The sequence below is a fragment of the Alligator mississippiensis genome, chromosome 3 (assembly GCF_030867095.1).
Source record: "Alligator mississippiensis isolate rAllMis1 chromosome 3, rAllMis1, whole genome shotgun sequence".
Classification (NCBI taxonomy): Eukaryota; Metazoa; Chordata; order Crocodylia; family Alligatoridae; genus Alligator; species Alligator mississippiensis.
Window position 1 is genome coordinate 220,540,112 of NC_081826.1, and position 19,719 is coordinate 220,559,830.

Below are 19,719 nucleotides of genomic sequence, written 5' to 3' on the forward strand. Positions count from 1 at the left end.
CACAATAATTTGCTGTAATCATGTGTAAATTTGCAACTTGCAAAAGCAAGTAAAGATCAAAAGTAAAGCAGGGGCCAATATGGTCAAGGCATCTGCTGTGTGACACAAAAGTTGCACCTCATTGTCAGGGATGCCTTGAAGGGAGACAGGGCTACCTTTGATAGTGCCAGGACCACCAGGAAGTTCATTTCCAAATGCAGGAAGATGGCAGGCTACTTTCACCAGAGCATCAAGGGGGGCAAGATGCTGTGGGACAAACAGGCAGAGGTGAGCATCCTGCAGCACACAATCATGTGGAGACTTGGTGGAACTCCACACACCTGATGCTCGAGAGGCTGGTGGAGCAACAGAAGGCCATCCATGAGATGGCCTTGCTTGAGGAGATTGGGATCAGCGGCCCCTCTAAACAGAGCTGAATGAAATACCACATCCCAGATTTTGGTGGTCCTCAAGCCCTTTCTCAAGGCTACCAAGAGCCTCAGCACTGGTAATGCCCCCCTTAGCCAGATGATCCCTGTAGTGAGGGAACTTCAGAGCCAAATGGAGAAGTTCCAGGGGATAAATGTTCCTGGCTGGGGCAAGCCACTGTCACCAGATGTGCAGGCACTGGTGAGGCAGCTGAAGGAGGGCATCAGGAAATGGCTTGATCCCTTGTGGTCCAGTACAGTCCATGTGCTGGCCACCATGTGTGTCCCGAAGGTGAAGGGGAGCATCCGCGTATGTGGCAGCAAAACCCTGGATCAGTGGACAGAGGTGCTGGTGAAGAGAGTCAGGGAGGCAGAGGGGCGGTGGTGGGGAGATGTGGATTAGGGGGATCCACTACCTATGCCAGCATACCACCCACCAGCCAGTCTCCTTCTTCACCACAGGCATTGCCAATGTGAGTCAGGGGCATGGCTTCCATGGTGGGGTCCAGAGGCACCAGACCCCACAATCAGGCAGATAGCACACAGGCCATTGAGGATGTGGAGCTGCTACTGTGTAACCCCTTGGACTACTGGGCAAGTCTCGGCCAGATGTGGCCAGATCTGGCCACGGTTGCCCAGGAACACCTGTCTTATCCACTGACCAGTGTTCCAAGTGAGAGGGTATTCAGCATTGATGGTGATGTAGTGACACTCTACCGCACCTGCTTGGATCCTGGTTTGGTGGAGCAGCTGGTGTTCCTGAAGGCAAACATCCTACTTCTGGGGTTCCCTAAGCTTTACATGCAGACTGAGTGAGTGCCACCCTCCTCACTCCGTCTGCACTTTTTTTTTTACCCTTGGATTTCACAACCATTTAGTGCCCTGCTCTCAGAGCTGGAGGGGACACTCACTGTATCACCAGCCAGCAGGGAAAGAACATGTCCCTGCTGAGCTCCTATGCCAGGATGAACTTGGAGCTATGGGCAAAGACTACGGGGAAGGAGGAGGCCCCAGGTCCTGGCTGGGGAAAGCCCAGACTCCATCTTTGACAGGCCTGAGGCTTGCTGGTTGCAGTGGAGTTGAAGCTCCAGGTGAGCTCAGCTTATCTGCCTGGGATGCCAGCTTTTGGGTTGAAAAACCCTTTGTCAGGCTGAGGAAGCACCTTTAGTTAGTGTTTGTATTGTTCCTGGATGAAAGAAATAATAAAGAAGCCAGAGCCTGGCATGCAATGCAGGCAAGACAGCCAGTCAGTGAAAATGGAAATGGAGGCATCAACCCTTTTGGGGGCTTGCTAAGATATATTTCTCCAACTATTCAGTTGGTCTACTAAAAGATATCAGATTGACCCAAAGAACCTTGTCTGCCATGTCCTTAGACCAACATGACTACAACCTAAACCCCTAGCACCTGTCCCCAATCAGCTGACCAGAAGGAGGCAGGCCCTGGGCACATCTAAGCCCAAGGGCTGGGGCTGGCAGGAAGAGTTCTCTGGCAGGTGCTGGAGAAGAAGGAAAGGAAAAGAAAGGAAAGGAAAGGAAAGAAAAGAAAGGCTCTGTGACAATTTGTCTGCCTGAGATTCTACTAGTGCTACTGTGCTGCTTACCTGTTATTTAAAGTGGTGGACCAGGCTGAGGCTGTAGAGAAGAAGGAGGCCTCATTGGGGCATACTACCATGTCATGTAGAGGCCCCAACACCAGTAAGGACCTGTCTTAACACACACACAGTGTCACACATGTCACAAGTTTTGCTTGTCTGCAGCTTGAGGTGCAGTTTCCCAGAAACCCCTACACCTACCTCCTTGAAACTTGACAGGTTTTGTGGCCTCAGCAGGTGTTACTACCCCGGCTGTTTTCATTTGAGTCAGGAAAGAAATGATAAAGTTATAGGCATTTTTGGGATTCTTCATTATAGCTTATGGGCGAAACGTCGAAACACGGGGAAACATTTTTGGCTAAACAAAACAGAAGAGCGCTTCGAAACAGCAAAACAAAACATTGTCCCTTTGAAATGGCAAAATGGAAGTTGAAACAGAATGGTGCTGTTTCACACAGCCCTAAAAAGCTGTGCTTCTCTATATCAGCAATCCCCTAACCTATGTCTTGAAGACTGCACATTTGTGGCTACGTACAGACATTATACCTTTTTTTGGTTTAGGTGATCAGAAACTAGTCTATAACTATAACAGAAGTTTGTTGTACATAGACTGGTTTAAAAATGGTGGGTCCCAGTTTAAGATAGATCTGGATCAATGTGGTATCAAACTGAATTGGTCTAGGTTCACTTCATCAGGTGATGTGAAAAGACAGCACAGAGACAAGCATAAATTGGAGTGGAATGAGTGATTTGTAGCATGCTTTGAACAGCGCTCTCATGTTTTCTGTTCAAAATTACCATCACACAGATATTCAACTGCACAACAGCATTTGTTGTACTTCCTAAAATAACTGTTCCTCTTGTATTTACCTATCTTTCTCTTCCACATTTTCTACCCTCCCGTTGCTTTCTCCACGGATTCAGTTTTGTTCTTCTCTTTATTTCCTTCTGCTACAAACATTACTGCACTTTTTTTTTCAGTATACCTTCAATTTGCTGCTAAATATCCACCTGCAGGTTTATACAGCCAGAAGCTGAAAATTTGCTACCCAATTTGTAGCTACAAATGCTGTTTGTTTGCAAATATTAATGTTTTTGAGGCATATTTGAAAAATCATGTCAATTTAAAATGGTATGCCCCTAAATAGCATGTGTGTGAATTTGAATATATCTTTTGATATTGGGAAGCATAACCACTTGGATAGTATGTTGGATTTGGGGTGAAATACACCCCAGTAAATGTAGGCTTATAAAGCGACACACTATCTGGGGGAAGCTTGCAGTGGTGCAGTTGTGCACTCTTCTTCCTATTCCACCCAAACTTTGAAACCTACTACCTGGACAGGGCAGCAGCATTTCTATTCAGGAAGCACTGAAGGAGTCAATGGACTTCATGGCTCAGTATCATCTACCTAATTCCTGTTACTCTTTCTTCACTCTACAAGTGTTAATGAACCTCTTTAATGGTCTTGATGTTCTGCTGTTCAGACTGTCTTTTCTCCTATTTTGTTGTCTGTAAGCCCTTCCTGGTAATATCTCTCTCTTCTATCTCTCTCTTATCTCATTGCCCTGCAAACTGCTTTTTAGCTAAAAACATTAAGTCAGATGTGGTAATATTAACTCAGGTGTAGAAACAACTGACAGTGAAGTATTGGAAGCACTGTCGAGATACTCAAGAAGGTTAGATTTTGTTTTATGAGTAAGTAATTTATATCTAACTATAATGATTTGACTAATAAAACTATATCTTTTCACTATTTTGACTATTTTTGCCTAGTTTGTTGTGTTTAAAAAAAAATTATATACAATCTAGCAAATCTGTTCATGTTCCAATAGGGTTTTTTGGTATTTTTTTGCTTTGATTGTAAACTGAATAATATAGTACAAGGCTACTTGCATATTAATAAATCTCTTATTTTCTATTTAATTGGGAAAAAATGTGATGATGTGCCCCACCATCTGTCCACCCCTTTTCAAAATCCTAAATCCGACCATCTATGCAAGTACCTTACTCCTATTGAAACAGTTGCAAATCAACTCCCGATTAAAGCGTTGGGAGTTTAGACAGAAGAAGCCAGATGACTAAATATGTCTTTCAGGGGGTGGGATTTTGTTTTTAGTATGCACTTAAATTTTGTCTGGGCCTTGAATTAAGGATTAAGGATATAAGTGGTATACACTTCATTCAATGACCATTTGTTCCATTCATCCACCTGGTAGCAAATCTGTATCCCAGAACAGTATTATTTATGTCTGTACACCAGCCGCAATAAAAGGTTTTTTTCAATTTAATACCTAACATTGCTCTCAGTGAACCAATGAACTGTAATTTTTGGGTTAGATTCACTGAGCTTTATGCAGTCATTCATAGTTTAGCAAAAGAACAAAATTATAATGTATCTACTTCCTTGGGTTCATTAATAACAGAATTGGTAGTTTAAATTTCTCCTGAGGCACTGGGAATTCATTTAAATTATTTAATGTTTCAAAATTTTCCTGACAGTTTTTTAATTTGCAAGGGCTTTTACTATTCACAACCCACTGTGAAAACCACTTTTTTCCCAGCCAATAATTTTAGCTAGTGTGGAAATGTTAAATAAAAATGTATGTTGAATCTTTCAAGGATATGGGAGCTACTAGGAGGTTCTGCTTCACATGCACCAACAGGTAACAGTGAAACAGAGCTTTAATATTTTTTCCAATTAAAGTAAACATTCAATGCAGTCTATATTTAAATTTAGGCTCATCTGTGCATTTTTAATTTTCCCCCTCCTGTCTATATGCATTCTGAGATATCATTTAATTATGTGGTTAAAAACAGCTGAATCCTTTTGGGTAACTTTTGCCTCAAGCTGAATTTTTGGGGAAAAGAATTGGTATAGAAAATTTCAGCTTCAAAGGTTAAAGTTTGGCAAAGTCATAAGCAACTGAAAATTGGATTTTAGAATGGGAAATGCTAGGTATCCTTAACAACCAGCAATATTAACATTTCCACCAATGAGTGAACTAATTATTATCCATTATATTTCAAATCTCAAAAAATAGGTTTGAAAAATACTGCAGAGGGAGCCAAACCCCACTTAGCTGCCCTAAATGGTTATGGGCTTATTGGGGAAGTTGGAGGTAGATGCTTAAATAGTTTTGCAGATTGAAGCTTGCTTTCTGCATAATTATTTGTAGTGCTACATTTCCTTAACTTCAAGATGCGTACTTAAATGTGCATGCAAGATATATTATGGGAGCTAATTAAAGTTGTAAGCAATGGGAATAGATTATCTCAGCCATATTTCCTTTTCAATTTTTCCTTAAAAAATTACACTTGACATAGGAACTTTGCAACCTACTGTTATCAATGTAGTGCTAATTGAAGAGTACATTTCTCAAAACACAGATATGTCAACAATATCTTGACAGCTTTTATTTAAAGTTTCCAACACATTCAGCACTGGTCAGGGACAAGGTGGAACATTTCCATCCCAAATGAGTAAGCTAAATCACAAAGATCTGAGTAACGGAAATGAGTTAGAAAGGAAATTAGAATTCAGCCTTTAAAGTTAGATATTTTGTGTTATGGCATAATGCTCTAACAGAGATGATAGAAGGTTAGTGGCATACATATTTAGCTCATTTGAAAGCACAGTTGCCTCATTTGCACAGCTGTACCTACTGTGCACGTAAACTGGGTAGAAAATTGAGTGTGCTAAATAATTCACGAGTCAAAGACCCTGGGCCAAAATGGACAAATGGGGATAGTGTAGCTGCGATGTAAAAAGAAATTAGGCTGCCCATATATCACAGTATAGGAAGCATGCAACTTAAGCATTGTGATAGTTCCAACCCCATAGTGAAAAACCTTAAGTAGCTGGTTTGTTTCTTAATGAATATTAAATCATTAGAGTAATGTTGCAATACAAACTTCATCCAAAATAATGTATCTTTTATAGAAAGGGCTCTATTCAGTATACTATGAAATCTGAGAATTTCCCTTTTAAATCATAGTTTTGTGATCTGATATATGGGGATTTTTCTTAAGCTATGTTTTTATGCCACAATATTATATACTTTAGAAATACATATTTATTGGAAAAATAGTGTCACTTCATTTCTAGCAGTAAAATTCTTGTTGACTAACGTTTTTGCCACATCAGTGCACTCTAACTGTTTATTTCAATCAGAAGGGATTTATTGTTCTGATTGCTTATAGAAATAGAAGTTTTGTTTTTTAATAGGGAAAAATATTAGTGAAAATAAGTTCAGGAATAAGAGGAAAGAATTCATGTAACTGCTGCTAGATAAAATGTAAGTTTTCTGGTTATTTGGGGGATAAGAACTTTTGGGTGTTTGCATTCCTCAGAAAATACAGAGCATTTTTCACAGACAGATGATGTTATTTCAGCAGAAAAAATTTGGTGTGGGAACCCTTCTGCTTGGTAAGAGCACTACAGTTTATCCTTGTGAACTCTCCACCTTGTAATATTAACAAATCATTAAAGTTGGAAAGTGGACAACTCATGGAAAGTGAACAACAAATTATGAGCAATTTCTACTTCCTCATTTTCCTCTTATTCCTCATCATTGTCATCAACCTCTTAGAATCAGACTCATAGAAAATTAGGGTTGGAAGAGACCTCAGGAAGTTATTTAGTCAACTCCCCTACTCAAAGCAGGATCATCCCTGCCAAGGCTTTGTTGATCAAAGTCTTAAAAATCTCCAAGGATATAGAGTTCACAACCTCTCTGGGCAACCTGTTTCAGTGTTTTACTACCCTCCTACTAAGAGATTTTCCTCATAGCTAACCTCAACTTCCCTTGCTGCAACTTGAGACCATTGTTCCTGTCATCTGCCACCACTGAGAACAGTCTAGCTCCATCATCTTTTGAATCACCCTTCAGGTAGTTGAAGGCTGCTATTAAATCCCTGCTCAGTCTTCTCTTCTCTAAACTAAATAAGCCCAGCTCCATCAGCTTCTTCTCAGAAGTCATGTGCCCCAGCCTCCCTCACCATTTTCACTGCCTTCCACTGAACTCTTTCCAATTTGTCCACATCCTTTCTGTAGTGGGAGGCCAAAACTGGACACAGTGCTCCAGATGTGGCCTCACCAATGCTAAATAGAGCAGAAGAATCACTTCCCTTGATCTGCTGGCAATGCTCCTTCTAATGTAGCCTAGTATGCTGTTATCCTTTTTTGCAACAAGGACACACTGTTGGTTCATATTCAACTTATTGTCCACTGTAAACCCCACATCCTTTTCTACTGCTTAGCCACACAGCCCCAAGCCTGTAGCAGTGCATGGGATTATTCTGTCATGTGTAGGGCTTTGCACTTCTCCTTATTGAACCTCATGAGATTTCTTTTGGTCCAGAGGTCTCTGTATCTTAGCCGTACCCTCCAGCATATCTACTTTTTCCTCCCAGATAGTGCCATTTGCAAACTTGGTGAGGGTGCGCTCCATCCCACAGTCCAAGTCATGGATAAAAATCTTGAACAAAATCAGCCCCAGGACTGACCTGGTCACTTCAATTGATACCAGGTGTCAACTAGACTTTGATCCATTAATTAATGATCCAAACAAAAAAGGAGGTGTACACCCATTGGAAGGGTGGGGCCATCACAAGAGAGGGCTATACCTTGGTAGCTCAGGAATGTAGGGGGGGCGGTTAGGAAGGCCAAGACGGAAATGGAGCTGGGACTAGTGACCCAGATCAAGGACAACAAGAAGTCCTTTTTCAAATACATAGGGGGGGCAAAAGAAGGTGCCAAGTAACGTGGGGCTTCTGCAGGACACGCTAGGAAATCTGGTCATCTTGCCTGACGGTAAAGCTGACGTATTCAATAGTTTATTTGCCTCCGTATTTCTGAGGAGGGACCCAGATATCTCCTCCACTGGCCCCCCCCGAGGGCCCTGTGGGTGGCACACCCAGGCCTACGGTTAATGAGGACCTTGTCAGGGAATTTCTGGAGGGACTAGATGTATTTAAATCCACAGGTCCTGATGATCTCCACCCCAGAGTGCTGAAGGAACTAGCAGGGGTCATTGTGGGACCTCTGGCACAGCTCTACAAGCACTCATGGCACTCAGGCGATGTGCTGGAGGACTGGAAAAGGGCCAATGTGGTCCCCATCTTCAAAAAAGGGAGGAAGGAGGACCCAGGAAATTATAGGCCCGTGAGTCTTACCTGGGGAAGCTTTTCAAAAGAATTACCCTGGCACATGTCCAGGAAGGGCTAGCAGGGGCGGTTATGCTCAGGGGCAACCAGCATGGGTTCATTAGGGGCAGTTCTTGTCAAACCAAACTGGTGGCCTTCTATGACCAGGTCACCAAGTCCTTGGATGCAGGTGTTGCAGTGGATATAGTCTTTCTGGACTTCAGGAAGGCCTTTGACACGGTCTCTCACCCCATTCTCAGTAAGAAACTAGGAGACAGTGGTGTTGATGCCTACACAGTCAGATGGGTCACTAACTGGCTGGAGGGCCACACCCAGAGGGTGGTGGTGGGCGGGTCTTATTCGACCTGGAGGGATGTGGGCAGTGCGGTTCCCCAGGTCTCGGTCCTCGGACCTGCACTATTCTACATCTTCATCAGTGACTTGGGTGAGGGAGTAGAAAGCACCCTGTTCAAGTTCGCAGATGACACTAAGATGTGGGGTGAAGTGGGTATGTTAGTAGGAAGGAACAGGCTGCAAGCCTTGTCATGCATCCACAGATGCATCTTGAGCAGGTCCAAGGAGGTGATCCTCCCCCTCTATGAGGCACTGGTCAGGTCGCAGTTGGAGTACTGTGTCCAGTTCTGGGCACCGCACTTCAGGAGGGATGTAGACAACTTGGAGTGGGTCCAGGGGATGGCCACTCACATGATCAGGGGGCAGCAGGGCAGGCCCTACCAGGACAGGCTAAGGGACTTGAACTTGTTCAGCCTCCACAAGAGAAGGCTGAGAGGGGATCTAGTGGTCTGTTACAAACTAGTCAAGGGGGACCAGCAGGCATTGGGAGAGTCCCTGTTCCCCCGAGCAATCCCAGAGTTACAAGAAACAACGGACACAAGCTAGCAGAGGGTAGTTTCAGGCTAGACATTAGGAAGCGTTATTTCTCTGTCAGGGTGGCTAGGACCTGGAACCAAGTGCCAGAAGAAGTGGTGCTGGCTCCTACCCTGGGCATCTTTAAAAGGAGGCTGGACAAACATCTGGCCGGGGTCGTTTGACCACAGTACTCTTTCCTGCCACGGCAGGGGGTCAGACTAGATGATCTCCTCAGGTCCCTTCTGACTCTACCAACTATGAAACTATGAATTGACTATTACCCTCTGAGCTCTGTGATCTAGCAAGTTTTCTGTGCACCTTACAGTCCATTCATTCAATCTGTACTTCCTTAGTTTCCTTGCAAAAGTGTTGTGGGAGACCATATCAAAAGTCTTGCTAAAGTCAAGGTATATCACATCCACTGGTCTCCCTATATCCACAGAGCCAGTCACCACATCATAGATGGCAATCAGGTTTGCCCTTGGTGAATTCATGTTGACTGTTCCTAATCACCTTCTTCTCCTCCAAGTGCTTAGAAATGCATTCCTTGAGGATCTGCTCCATGGATTTTTGAGGGACTGAGGTGAGGCTGACTGATCTGTACTTCCATGGATCCTGCTTCTTCCCTTTCTTAATGATGGGCACTATATTTGCCCTTTTTGAGTTGTCTGGGACCTCTCCCAATTGCCATGAGTTTTCAAAGATAATGGCCAGCAGCCCTGCAATCACATCCCTCAGCACCCTTGGGTGTATCCTGTCCAGTCCCATGGACTTGTATATGGCCAGGTCTTCTAAATAGTCCCTAACCTATTTGTGAGGGTTGATGATGAGTCTTCCTGGGGCAGATCATCATCTTACACTAGGATCAAGTGCTCTCTTACAGCTTTCCTGCCACGATTTTGATGAAAAAGGAGGATTAAAGATAGAAATGATCCTAGGAGAAAAGATGGCTTTTATTGACTTAGGGTTATTGGCTCCTTTTTGCAGGGCTCCACCATCCCTACACCCTGCCCTATCCATACCAGGTCCTCTGCACTTCCAATTACTAGTCTTCTTCTCTGGGAGATCTGGTTCCCTGGTTATCTAGCCCCAGTTCCCTGGGTTTTCTCTTCACCCTGGCCACTTGCCCTGTTCTTCTCAGCATGGGTCCCAAGCCAGCCACTCCCTAGTTCAAATCCCACCCAGGGCTCTCAGGACTGGGTCTGGGGACTTCTCCCTGACTTACTGTAATACCTTCTTTGCTCTCCATCTCTTCCAAGTTTCTGGAGTGGTTCACTGCACCCTCCAGGCTCGGACTCACCGACTGGGATGTCACTGATACTTTGTCTCCAGACCTCTGTGGATAAATGGCTGCTGGGACTCTTACTCAAGTCCCAGGGTTAATCCCTCTCTTCTGGTATCTCACCCCACTCCCTCTGTTTCCTCCTCAGGTTTTCTTCCTTGGGATCGATGCCAACTGCCTTGTCAGCATCCTTTAAATGTCCTGTGCCAACCAGCTGGGTTTGTGATTCCCCGCTTTCCCCACACCTCCAGCTGATTGTGCTAATTGCTGCTGGTGCAATGTTTCTCCCACTCAGGTTCACCATGCTTCCCTTCCCTGTCTGGGATCTGCCTGTTTCTCTTTGTTTCTCTACCTTTTCCATTCCTGTGGCAGAGTTGCCCTGTCACACTGTTCTTTTGCCATAGTTGGCTGCTTACCTTCTTCCCAAACTGTGTTCCCAGGTACGGTAGTCTGGGAACTAACTTTGTCTGTGAAGACTGAGATGAAAAAGGCATTGAATATTTCAGCCATTTCTGCATCCTCTATCACTAGGTTGCCTCCCCCATTTAATAAAGGACCCACACTTTCCTGGATACTTTTGTTGCTGGCATAGTTGTAGAAACCTCCTTGTTATCCTTCATGTCCCTTGATAACTGCAACTCTAGTTGTGCTTTGCGCTTCCTGATTTCATTCCTGCCTTCCTGTGCAATAATCTTATACTTCTCCTTGGTTGTTTTGTCCAATTTCCCACTCCTTGTAAGCTTTCTTTATTGTGTTTTAGCTCACTGAAGGGTTCCCTGCCAAGCCCAGCTAGTCTTCTGACATATGTGTTAGATTTCTAGCACATTGGGATGGTTTGTTCCTGTTTCCTCAGCAAGGCTTCTTTAAAATACAGCCAACTCTCCTGGACTCCTCTCCCCCTCAGACTGGCCCATGAGTTCCCTGGGCGAGTTGAAATCTCCTTTTCTGAAGTCCAGAGCCTGTACTCTGCTGCTCTCCTTCATTCCTTTCCTCAGGATCCTGAACTCAATCATTTCTTCTTCACCATCCTCTTCTTCTTTCTATTCCTCCTCATATTGCTCTTCTTCCTCTTCCTTTTTTTTGCTCTTATCTTTCTTGTCTTCATCTTCCTCTTTAGTCATCCTCTTCCTGATCATTTGCTTGTTTTGCTGCTTCCTCTCTTTCCCCATCCTCATCCTCGTCTCTCTATCTCTCTCCACACGCATTATATTTTTCTGGAAATGAGGATATGGATTTGAACTTGCACTCACCTCAGTGTAGAAAATACAAAGGTGGCAAAAATTCATATTTCTTTATGACTACACAAATTCCATTCAATCAGGTCTCTGCTTCATCCTTACTTGGGTAATCTGCATCATTAACTGATATGTTCCAGGCAGCCTATCCTGGCTACAACTCACTCAATGAGCTATTTGTCCACTTCCAAGGTATGTATAATGTGAGGAGGAAAGCCACAAAGCAGTTTAGGAATTGAAACTAAGCCTTCTAGAATTTAACTTTTAGATCTCTGGGCTTCTTATATATATCAGAGGCCAAGAGGACCAGAAGGAATTTGGCAACTAAGCATATATAGACAGACATAACCTGTATCAATATCAAATGCCACCAATATAACCTGCTATGATGCAACGGTTACACCTGCATGATTCTATGTCAATCAGCATGGAAGTTAACACTGCAGGAACATGCTGAACTAGCAGATCATAGCAGCTGATGAATGCTTCAGCATGCACCCTCACCCCCTTCCCTTTACAGCAGTTAGAATGTACATTTGCCAATACCCCAAGGATGCAATTCAGAGAAGTGGGGCTGCTGAGCAGGCAGACATCTAAACCAATAGGAAATGCTGAGGAAAAGGGGCAAAGCTTAGTTTCTCCATCTGCAATACATAAATAAACCTACAGTACAAGGAGGTTGTGGTGAATTTAATTCATGATTATCTTCATAGTAGTTAGACTATTATTCTGACACCAGTGGTGGTGCAGGGGGAACCTGAAATTCTCCACAGTTGAGGGAGCTGTTATTATTTCAGCATTTTTTTCATAATTCCTCTTCTGCAGAACTTTTTATTCCCTATTCATGTTTGCTTTATACGATGTATGAATAATATGCATTGTTCCTATTTCATTTTCTTACTGGCAATGTCCCTTTTTTTCTTTTTTTAAACAGAATATTATAATAAACAAACACTAAATCTTGATTTGGCCCATAAGATACAAGTCATCAGGCTTTTACTAGGTTGCTTGTCTACTCTGACACACAGGCTGCTTACAGACATGAACCCTGCTCCCCAGTGTTTTACTTTAAGCTTGGTGTGCCCCCACACCAAGCACAGGGCATGCTCGGAAGAGGCATCATGTTAGTTTGACTCAGCTTGCCCAACATCTATATAGATCATGCACTTTAGCAGGGCTTTCTGGCACTTTTATCTAGTAGCTGACTGAATCAACTTTACATAAAAGCCCCAAAAAGCCCCGCTGAAGCGCGTGGTCTATACCAGCATTTCCCAACCTTTTTCACCCCACAGCACACTTACCTAAATAAAAAAGCACCACGGCACACCCTGCCTTTACACCTGAAACTGCCATAAATGTTAAAGAAAAATAGTGTGTTTGTTGCTTTTTCACAGCAATAAAACTTTGACTACTTGAACATCTCTTGATTACAAGAATATACATGCATCTCCTTCACAAGATAAAATTATTGACTTACTATTCATTGAGTTATCACCATTGATCTGGCCAGATAGAAATAAAAGTAAAATATTGCAGAGGCAACAGTGACAGCAGTTTACATTTGTGATGGGCTTTTAAAACATTTTCTTGCTCTGCCATACACAGTTGTGCATCTGTAAAGCACATGAGTATTAAAAAAAAGTTTAAAATCAAAGCTGTAGAGAACTAATTAGCTGAGTTGTAAATCCTAGCAAACAAGCCCCTGGAAGCTTGTAATGCACAGAGTCTGCCTACCTTGATTTTTCCACTGCCAGCTCCAGTGCATGTATTTGTAATTACAAGACTGTCAAATCACTTGAATGAAAGCCGAGTATTGTGCATGTGATAGATTTTGCGTACAAGGCCAGCCAGGAAAAATTGATCCTTCCTAGTTATACAACTACCTAAACAGCTGATATTAAGCAGTAGCATCTAAGTTGTGGCAAAATAATAGCAGAAGGCAGGGTAGATTTGCACCTTGTAGACTAAATGAGAGAGGTACAGCATGATCTTTCATGAGCCTGAGCTTATTTCATCAGATGCTGATGAATATAATAATATATAGCAGCCATTTTATTTTGAGAGAAGCAATTAGTCAGTGTTACCAAATCTGGGTCTAGATCATGTTTTATAGCAGTGGTTCTCAACCTCATTGTGCTTGAAGCACCCCTCCATAACTTTTGTAAATTGAGTTGAGTGGCATTTAGTTTCAACAACTAATTTATATATTGCAGTGCTTACTTCCTTGCAGAGGGGTGAGGTGAATGGCGAGATAGGAACAAGCTTGAGCCTGCTGTTGTCTGGTTATCTTCATACCTCCCATATCTCCTCACAACTTGTGGCACTTCATAGGATCTGGTGGCACCCTTGAGAAGCACTGTTTTATAGCTACTACAGCCTGTTGGGGCAGTAAAAAGTTGCACTGAACCCTTCTGAGACATTTCTAACATGGAGAGAGCATAAATATTATGCTCTGCATCTGAATAGCTCTGCTTTCTTTCTACTGCTCATTGCCATCTCTGGAAATGCTAGCTTCTCTCATTATTTATTCTAAGGTGAATGTGAGGACCATGCTTGCTGATGAGCTCTGCATACTGGCCTGGGACAGAGGCATCTTCTCTCCTTCTCCTCCCTCTCCCCCTCCCATCAAGAGCCAGGACACAATTTAGACCTATTTTTCTACGAATCCACAATAACAATATTAGCACTGAAGTTGTATGAAATGGTAAAAATCATAGGGTGAAACTGAAGACATTGAGGCCAGGTACAGATGTTACACTAACACTGGTATAAGTGACTGGAAACTGGTCTACACATGTAACTGAACAGAAGTTTGGTGCACACAAAGTGGTTTAAAAATAGTGGAACCCAGTCTAAGATAGACCTGGATCGATGTGGTATTAGACTGAAGTGATTTAGGTTAGACTGGCCTATTAAACTTCTGTTCCAGATCCCCTCCCGACTCAAGTTATGTAACTCTTCTCTGGTATTCCAGGTGCCTTTGCGACTCCATGCTAACTCCCCTTGCAGGGAGGTGCACTGAAACTTGGGTCCTACTTGGCTCCTCTGGCCAACTGCCTAGTTAGCTCTGCCCCTGGGCTGCCACAGAAGCAAGACAGCACAACCCCTCTGCCCAGCCCTGCCTCTTGCCTGTGGCCAGCTGTCAAACGGAGCCAGGTGGGTGTGGGGGGGGGGAGAAATGCTGGCCTCTGTGCTGGGCATGGGGGAGCAGTCCGCACCTCCTCCTGCTGCTCTGTTGTTCATGGACACGGATACAGGAACACAGATGGCAGCATTCCCCTCTCCCCCCCTGCCTGCTTACAGCTGACCAATTCCTGTGGCTGGCAGAGCAGCAGGACAGGGACTGATCCCACATGCCTGGGAACTAAATAGGTGTGGCCTGCCCATTTGTCTGTGCTTGGGAGTCTGCAGCAACCCCAGGAGCCAGTGGAGCACATTAGGAGGTATGTGAGAGTGCCCCCAACCTGCTAACCGTGGCCAGTGCAGGCAGCCTGTGTGCTCTCCCTTTCCCCCCCGCACCAAAGGGTGAATGTGTGTTCTGTTTGCTCCCAAACTAACCTAGGGTGCTTAAAGTGTATAACTCAGATCACTCCTGCCTCGTTTTTTGAACGTGTGTACCTGGCCTGATTGAAGAATTGATACCCCATGTTCAGTGATGTCATTGAAGACCAGAGTTCTTTCAGTCTCAGCCTCCCTTTCATTACTGAATCAACAGATCCATATGCTTTTCTGAAAGGCATAAAACCACCCTGCATAGCTGAACTGTATTGAAATTTCTGCACTTAGGGATATCCTAATCGAATCATTTCCCTCATAAAATGTGTTCTCTTATTGCTCAGATCATTAGATTTAAATGGTGTTCTTATGGTTGTGAATGTTTGGGGTCTCTACCACAGTATTCCACTCCTGGGCAAAACAATCTCTTCTCTTCCCCTCTAGCTTTAGCTTCTGTCACATTTTGAGAGCAGTTCCCAAGGTTGTGCAAGTCTAATAGCACCCTTCGAAGCTACCCATCCAGAATATGCAATAGTTCAACCTTTGTTCCCATAGTGCAATTCTTTATCAATTTTTCTCTCTCTAATATTTTAACAAAAAGAGAAAATTGATGACATATTCATCTTGTCAAAATATTAGTGACTAAGCCATTTTTAAAGGACTGAGTAGGCAGTCAGTCCTGTCTTTTTTAAAAAGTCAGCATTCTCCCATGTCCTCCTCTATTTTATCCTGAATTTCAGGGCTAGAACATTCATCCAGGAGATGGAAGATCCTGGGTCTGTATTGTCTTGGTTTTGACTGCCCACGGAAATGGAAATCTCTTCAGCATAAGGCAAATGAAACTAGTCTTTTATTCACAAGGCTTTGAACAGTTTTAGAAAAACTCAAAAGTTCAGCTCAGCATCCAGAGAGTGATATCAAGAAGCTATACTCTAAAATCACTGTCTCGTTGCATGAAGGGAAGTCATTGCCCTGTAAACAAAAGAAGTTTGAAAATGCCTTTACTAATGCTTCTGATGAACAACACTACTAGTGGATCATATTATTTCACTCTGAGCTTGAATCTTCTCTCTTGAATATCTAATGAATCTTATGTTGTTGTTTTGTTATGTTTTTTGTACCTGTAGGTACAGCTCTAATGTCATCTGCTGATCATACCTGTGCTGGCTGTAATTGTGCTGTCTCTTCTCACTGCTTCATTAGCAGTTCCAAGGACTTGTTGGGAATTGCAGGTAGTGTTCTTTTCACTTACTTCTTATGCATCACAATTTGTATTTTCAGCATAAAATGTGATTGTACTAAAGAGAAACAGTCCTTAAGTACTTGCAGCTTAATATTCTCTGTCTGCATCTTGACCCGAGATGTTCAGGTGGTTTAAGTACTTTTTCAGGGAGACACTGATCACTTGGGAATCAGTATGTGGGAGTTTCTTAAGAAAAGTCTGAACTTTTGGAATTTTACAGAAGTAGGTTTATTTGATGGCCTTTCCATACATCCAGTTGTGTTTTACTTTGTCATAGTTAGCAATTCTAGGCATTAAAAGGGATTCTTTCATAGGTACAGGGTATGTGCAATGTTCAAATGAACTGGTGAAAGTTTAATTTAAGCCAGTGGATTTCAACCTTTTTATCATGTGTGGACCCCTTTAGGAATTGCAAAGGGAGGTATGGATCCCTTTGAATTGTAAGTGTGCATTGGCGACGTGTAGGGGGTTTACGCGGGTACATGTGCACCCCCAGAGCATGGCAGTGCACCCCCTACAAAAAGGTGCTGACCCCACTGCCAGCAGCGCCTGTGGGTGGTTGCCGCTGCCCGCTCACCCCCCCCCGCCCCCCGGCACCAACTCTGCCGACAGCATCTGTGGGCAGACCGCAATCTCTGCTGGCCACTGCCAACACTGCTGGCGGTATCTGCGGCTGGTCATCAACCACTGGTTGGTGCTTGCCACCTCCTTCCCCCCACAGTGTTGACAGCACTGTGGCTGCCTGCGGCAGCTCCCCACTTACCTCCACCATGCTCCCGCCACCGACAGTGCCGCCACCACCTGCCGGAGCTCACCATACCCCCCAGCCTCTAGGGGCATGTGTCATTCATGTAAGTATAGGTATTCATACAGTTTTTATTGATCATAATCATCTTTCTCAGACCTCTTTATACATAGTCTGTGGACCCCTAGGGGTCAACAGACCACAGGTTGAAACCCTCTGGTTTAAGTGGTTGGAAACCCTACTTGTAGAAAGCTGTACAAGTATTCAGGGGACACTTGGGTGCTCTGCAGCTGGGCTGTGCTGACTACCAGAAGCACCCAGCCAGGAGGTCCTGGAGCATGTATTTCAGTGTTCCCTGTCTGCCTGCAGGCAGTTGGCAGCTGATTAGCTCACTGGGGCACCATACACCCCTCCTCACGACAGACCCACTCTTCCTCTCAGCTAACAGACATCAGACCCGGAGTGCATCTGCTGTCTTTTCAAGACTATCAATTTCCCACCAACAGCCTGCAATGGAGTCTTTTCAAGACTATCAATATGAAATATTGAAATATGAAAGTTCATATTTCATAGGATTTCACAGAGGAGTCAGTAAATGGAAAACTCCTCTGGGCAGAGGAGTGAAATATGAACTTTCATTTCTACTCAGGAGAACTTTTACAATCTTTTCTCTAATGCCTGATGAAGGGTGTTTGTGCCCAAAACCTTTCAATTAAAGATTTTTTTTTTGCAAAAATCTTGTTGGTCTAATAAAAGATATCCTCTCTACTATGAGTCCTGATTGCCTTTTGCCTCTAGATCAATATGCCTACAACCTGGATACCATTCCACTGGTAGAAACTCTACTGGAGGTAACCTCTACTTTATTGGAAGCAGTGGAAGTTTCTACTAAACCTTCCATTTTTGGGGTCCAGTAGAAACTACTTGAATGCTTGTACACTTTGTTTTTTCTACTGATGGAACTGTCATTTCACTGGTAGAGATGTAACCCTTTTATGTATGTACCCAAAATAATGATTTGAGCTTTGTGCTCATTAGCATATATATAGATAAAACTGCTGTTTCCATAGGTGTGTTTCAGGAGCTGAGTAAATGGAAGTAAAGGTCTTTGCAATCTTAATTTGCTTTGCTTAGTATCTTCTTCCTATTTGTAAAAATGTTGCAGTTTATTCTATTGAACTGTGCAATATGAACTGGTAGTTATGCATGTGAAACACTGATCTTTTACAAATCTTTGAATCGATGTGTATGGTGGTCTCTGAGCTCAGAGGAAATGCCTTATCTACGTGTTACTTAGTTGAGTTGCTTAAAAAAAATGACTGCAGTAATCCACTATCAGCAGGCAGTAGTTTCTTCTGTGTTTTGAATAAATCAGTTGTCAGTTACTGCCAGGCTCTGCCAGGTGTTCTGTGAATTATAAGAAATTGTTAGTAGGTCTTTGTCTGTTATTTGCTCAAATGTAGAAATCTCTGAGCATTTCTCTTATCTGTGCATTCATATTGGGCCAATAGTGTGCCTCTTGCCTGCTGTTTGCACAGGACCATATCAAAATATTTCTGATTAATCTTTTTTTCAGGTTCTCCAGATATATTTTATCTGTAGCAACTATCTCCACTCTCAGTGCTAGTCCATTCCCTGCAGCCAGCTTGCTTTTTTTCACTCCAAAGTCTCAGAGAGGCAAAGGATATTGTTTTTTATGCCAGCTAACCTGAAATTATTGCTTCTTTTAAAAGATTCACTGTATTGTCACCCTCTTTCTCTAACATTGCCTGCTAGTTAATTTATCGACCACTTAAGAGTTGTAGTAACATTTATACTCATTCTTCTCTTCCTCCTTTCTTTCAGGGGAACATCTACTATAGGAATTTTACTTTTGAGCGTCTATTAAACTTTCAAGACATACTAATTGGAAATTATATGCTGGAGTCTTAGCAGTGTAGAAGCTAAATGTTTGCTCTCTTTGGCAACAGTGGCTCTCTTTTTTGGCAAACATGCCATGAATTAAATCCAAAGTAGATAGTGCCATTCTAGTAATCTGCCACTGCTGTTGCCCAGTGCCACTGAACCCTGATACCACTGGAATATGGCAGCACTTACTCCCTTGAAGTCAAACCCTCAGACCAGTATTGATCTCCCCCTAATCCTGGCCCCTCCCTTAGTGCTATGCAATCCACATCTGGTCCCCAAGTGCTTCTCCAATTCCTGTTCCCTCCCCAAGTGTTGCCTTGAGCCCTGACATTAGTGCCCCCTTTAATTTGTCTCTGAGGGCTCATTATGTCAACCATACCATCTGCCCATGTCACTCGTGCCACTGCTTTAGGGTTTGTAATCTTTTCCAATTGTTCTGATGAACTTTCTGACATCTAGCAACACTAGCTAGGAGTTTTTTCATTATTTGAAAATAATCTTACTGTGTTGTCTTCAGAGCTCATAATACATAACCTACTGGATCTCCTTCCTGCAACAGTGCTGTTCCTCCAACAGCTGCTTATGAAATATTTATTTTTAGCATTGTTTCTTGATTCCACAACTTTCTTGGGCTGTTTGTTCTGCTGTCTTACTATTCGAACTGTAATGAAGCTTTTTTCCTGGCATCTAAGCTAAATTTGCTTTGCTTTGTGTCCTGTCCTTGGTGGCAGGGGAGAACAGTTGGGGACATGATAGTAGTCTTCTGTTAATTTCCTTTTTCTTCAAGCTAAA

General features: G+C 43.2%; 1 long non-coding RNA gene across 1 annotated transcript in view; it reads left to right on the forward strand.

Moving 5' to 3' along the window:
• The window catches only part of LOC109280742 (uncharacterized), a 63,338-nt gene that overhangs the window by 32,780 nt on the left and 10,839 nt on the right, over positions 1-19,719 (forward strand). Inside the window, exon 4 of the long non-coding RNA XR_002087150.2 lies at positions 16,159-16,263. This is a non-coding gene — a long non-coding RNA (uncharacterized LOC109280742). The remainder of the gene's footprint in view (positions 1-16,158; positions 16,264-19,719) is intronic.